The sequence below is a fragment of the Grammomys surdaster genome, unplaced genomic scaffold (assembly GCF_004785775.1).
Source record: "Grammomys surdaster isolate TR1022 unplaced genomic scaffold, NIH_TR_1.0 126124, whole genome shotgun sequence".
Lineage (NCBI taxonomy): Eukaryota > Metazoa > Chordata > Mammalia > Rodentia > Muridae > Grammomys > Grammomys surdaster.
Window position 1 is genome coordinate 1,751,386 of NW_021620932.1, and position 4,522 is coordinate 1,755,907.

The following is a 4,522-nucleotide window of genomic DNA, read 5'->3' on the forward strand; positions in this document are numbered from 1 at the left end:
ATGTCTCTGCTAAGTCGACAAACAGCTATTGTTAACCCCCCTCCACCAGAGTATATAAACACTAAGAAAAACGGGCGCCTGACGAATCAGCTGCAGTTTCTGCAGAGAGTGGTGCTGAAGGCTCTGTGGAAGCACAACTTCTCCTGGCCTTTTCAACAGCCCGTGGATGCCGTGAAACTCAAGCTGCCTGACTATTACATCATCATAAAAACCCCAATGGATTTAAATACAATTAAGAAGCGGTTGGAAAATAAGTATTATGAGAAGGCTTCTGAATGCATAGAAGACTTCAACACAATGTTCTCAAACTGCTACTTATACAACAAGCCTGGAGATGACATTGTGGTTATGGCCCAAGCTCTAGAGAAGTTATTTATGCAGAAATTATCTCAGATGCCACAAGAAGAGCAAGGTAAGGAGAGTGGGTGGTAAGGAGAGAATAAAGAAAGATATCCAACAAAAGATAGCAGTTTCCTCTGCTAAGGAACAAATTCCCTCCAAAGCGGCAGAGAATGTCTTTAAGTGGCCAGAGATTCCTTCTGGGTTTCCTGACATCTCTCTTTCTCCCTTAAACATGGCACAAGAAGCTCCTCCTACCTGTGACTCACAGACTCTGGTCCAAATTACAAAGGGTGTGAAGAGGCGAGCCGACACAACAACTCCTACCACTTCCATAGCTAAAGCAAGTAGCGAATCTCCTCCGACACTTAGAGAAACAAAGCCAGTGAATATGTCGGGAAAAGAAAACACAGTAAAGAATGGCTTGCCAGACTCTCAGCAACAACACAGAGTTTTTAAAACAGTCAAAGTAACGGAGCAATTAAAGCACTGCAGCGAGATTCTTAAAGAAATGCTGGCCAAGAAGCATTTGCAATATGCATGGCCCTTCTATAACCCTGTGGATGCTGATGCTTTGGGACTCCACAACTACTATGACATTGTCAAAAATCCTATGGATCTCGGGACTATCAAGGGGAAAATGGACAATCAAGAATATAAGGACGCATATGAATTTGCTGCAGACGTCAGATTGATGTTTATGAATTGCTACAAGTATAATCCTCCCGATCATGAAGTTGTGGCAATGGCTAGGATGCTTCAGGATGTTTTTGAAATGCATTTTGCCAAGATTCCTGACGAACCTGTTGAGAGTATGCATGCATGTCACCTTACAACAAACAATGCAAAAGCCCTCAGTAAAGAAAGCAGCAGCGAGGCCTCCTCGGGGGACTGCTCTTCTGAAGACTCTGAAGATGAACAAGTGCAGCATCTTGCTAAGCTTCAGGAGCAGCTTAACGCTGTTCATCAGCAGCTACAAGTTCTGTCCCAAGTTCCATTACGTAAGCTGAAGAAAAAGAATGAGAAGTCTAAAAGGGCTCCGAAAAGGAAAAAGGTTAATAACAGAGATGAAAACCCAAAGAAAAAGCATAAGCAAATGAAGCAAAAGGAGAAGGCCAAGAGCAATCAAACAAAGAAGAAGCCACCTTTGAAACTGGAAGAGGAAGACAATGCGAAGCCTATGAACTATGATGAGAAAAGGCAGCTGAGTTTGGACATAAACAAACTGCCTGGAGACAAGGTTGGTCGAATAGTTCATATCATACAGTCAAGGGAGCCTTCCCTGAGGAACTCCAACCCGGACCAGATCGAGATCGACTTTGAGACCCTAAAGGCATCCACACTTAGAGAACTGGAGAAGTACGTCCTGGCCTGTCTGAGGAAGAGGTCGCTGAAGCCTCAAGCGAAGAAGGTGGTCAGGTCTAAAGAGGAGCTCCATTCGGAAAAAAAGCTGGAGCTGGAGAAGCGGTTGCTGGACGTCAACAATCAGCTGAATTGTAGGAAACGGCAAACGAAACTTCCAGCAAAAGTAGAGAAGCCGCCACCGCCACCACCGCCGCCCCCGGAGCTGGCAAGCGGGTCCCGCCTGAGCGACAGCAGCATCAGCAGCAGCACCAGCAGCAGCAGTAGCAGCATCAGCAGCAGTAGCAGCTCGGGGTCCGGGAGCAGCAGCAGTGACTTGAGCTCCTCTGACAGCAGCGATTCGGAACCAGAAATATTGCCTAAATTTACTGGAGTAAAACAGAATGATTTGCCTCCAAAAGAAAATGTAAAGATACAGTCTTCTGTGCAAGACATAGCCTCTGCTGAAGCTCCCCTTGCTCAGCAGAGCACAGCACCATGCAGAGCTCCAGGGAAGCACTCCCAGCAGATGCTTTGTTGCCAAGTGTCACAGAATCTGCAGGCCACGGAGAACACTGCCTCTGTGCAGACTCAGCCTCCTTCAGGTGATTGCAAGCGAGTATTGCATGCCCGCCCTGTGGTGCACACCTCTGCTGAGAGTCACACAGTGCCGGCGCCGGAATGTCATGCTCCTGTGCAGAAGGATATAAAGATTAAGAATGCAGACTCTTGGAAAAGTTTAGGGAAGCCAGTGAAAGCATCAAGTATACTGAAATCTTCAGATGAGCTTTTCAACCAGTTTAGAAAAGCTGCAATAGAAAAAGAAGTAAAGGCTCGGACACAGGAGCAAATGCGGAAACACCGGGAGCATAATGCAAAGGACCCAAAAGTATCTCAAGAAAATCAGAGGGAGCCTGGAAGTGGATTGACTCTAGAATCTTTATCAAATAAAGTGCAAGACAAGTCTCATGAAGAAGAGCAGAATGAACAGCAGCCACCATCTGAAGCTCAAGACATAAGCAAGCTCCAGCTTCTCAAAGACCGGAATTTAGCGAGGGAGAAGGAGCAAGAGCGTAGAAGAAGAGAAGCAATGGCGAGTACCATTGATATGACTCTTCAAAGCGACATTATGACAATGTTTGAAAATAATTTTGATTAAAACTCAATTTGTAAATTAACTCTCAACTTTAAATGGAAGGTAAAAATGTTTACAGTGCATGTGGTAAAGTGATTAAACACCAAAATGTCAATCACAAATTGTATTCTGACTGCCCTAAAATAATTAAATTATTTTCATTTACATTAAAAAAAGATACACCCAACAAGTGTGTTCAAGTAAAAGTAAAAGACTGTATTGTCAGCACATGGCATAGTATCATACCACAGGCATATGTGCAGTGTGGGAGATGGGGAGATGGCTCAGTGGCTAAAACACTTGCTGTGTACACTATGAGGTCCTGAGTGTAACATCCAACACAAACATTAGAACTCGGATCGAGGCAGTAGGAGCCAGTAATCCTAGAGCTGATGAGGCTGAGTTAGGAGAATTCTTTGGGTCCCCTGGCCAGATGAATTGGCTCTAGCTTGAAGCTGGTCCAGCTGAATTGGTAGGCTCCAGGTTCAGCAAGAGACCCAGTTTCAAGAAATAAGAAGGAACTTCAGAAAGGAAGACATTTAACATTGACCTTCAGCCGCTACATGCTGTATACACACAAGTATGAATACATGCTTTTAAATAAAAAACATATTCAATGTATGTCTCTGTCCTTATGGGTGTGCTCACAGTCAAGTAAGACAGATGTGTTGAAGTACTTCACAATGGGCCAGATGGTATAAAAAAGAAAATAAAAAAAATCGAGTTTCCATTAACAAACTGAGAATTCATGCCACCAGGGACCGAGGGTATATCTGGCAAGGGAATTGTGGTTGAGCTGGCCTCCAAAGAATGTCCACAGGCAGAAAGATGGATGGTGGAAAGAAGGCTCCTTTTGTGTCCTTCAAACATATTAAACACCTGTTGGGGAAAATTTAGTACAGAGGAAAGGTAAAGAAAAGGGGAAAGGGGAAGGACAGGAGACAACAGCATTGTCTTTGCTGCTTATGCTGCTTTAACCTAAAAGGGGGAGACTCTAATTTAAAAAAAAAAATCTATTCTCTGGCTGTCTCTCTTTGTCTATTTCTCCATCCTGTGTGTGTGTGTGTGTGTGTGTGGGTTCTTCCTACATGAGTCCCAGGGATGGTACTCAGGTCGTCAGGCTTGAGTAACAAGCGTATTTATATGCTGATCCATGTCACAAGGCCAAGATCCTATAATTTTACCACCATCATCATTTGAGACAGGGTCGGGGGTGGGGGATGGAGATGGACAGGAAGAAAACAGATAGAGATGAACAAAGAACAAAGACATGAGGTGAGGCTGGAAGAGAATCAGCAGAACTCTGAGGCTGACTTGATGTGGGTCATGCTTGGGGAGAGGACTCTGAACCTTCTGTTCTGGAGAGAGAAGAGAAGAGTAATAACAGCAAACAGCCCTGGAGAGTATAAAATGCTCTTAGCGGAGGATATTTCACAGCCTAGGAGAACAAACCGATCTCTAAAGAAAATTTGAATCTTTAATTTTGTTATAATCACAGGTAACATTATTTGGACTAAATGGGAGAGAATATATATATATATATATATATATATATGTATATATATATATATATATATATATTGTGTGTGTGTGTGTGTGTGTGTCTATGTCTGCCAGGTATGGTGACACACACCTTTAATCCCAGTACTTGGGAGGTAAATGCAGGTGGATCTCTGTGAATTCCAAGCCAACTTGGTCTACATAGCA

The 4,522-nt window shown here is 43.7% G+C and overlaps 1 pseudogene; it reads left to right on the top strand.

Annotated features, from left to right (window-relative positions):
- On the top strand, positions 1-2,839 carry LOC114611804 (annotated as a pseudogene).
- Positions 2,840-4,522: the final 1,683 nt, after the last annotated feature.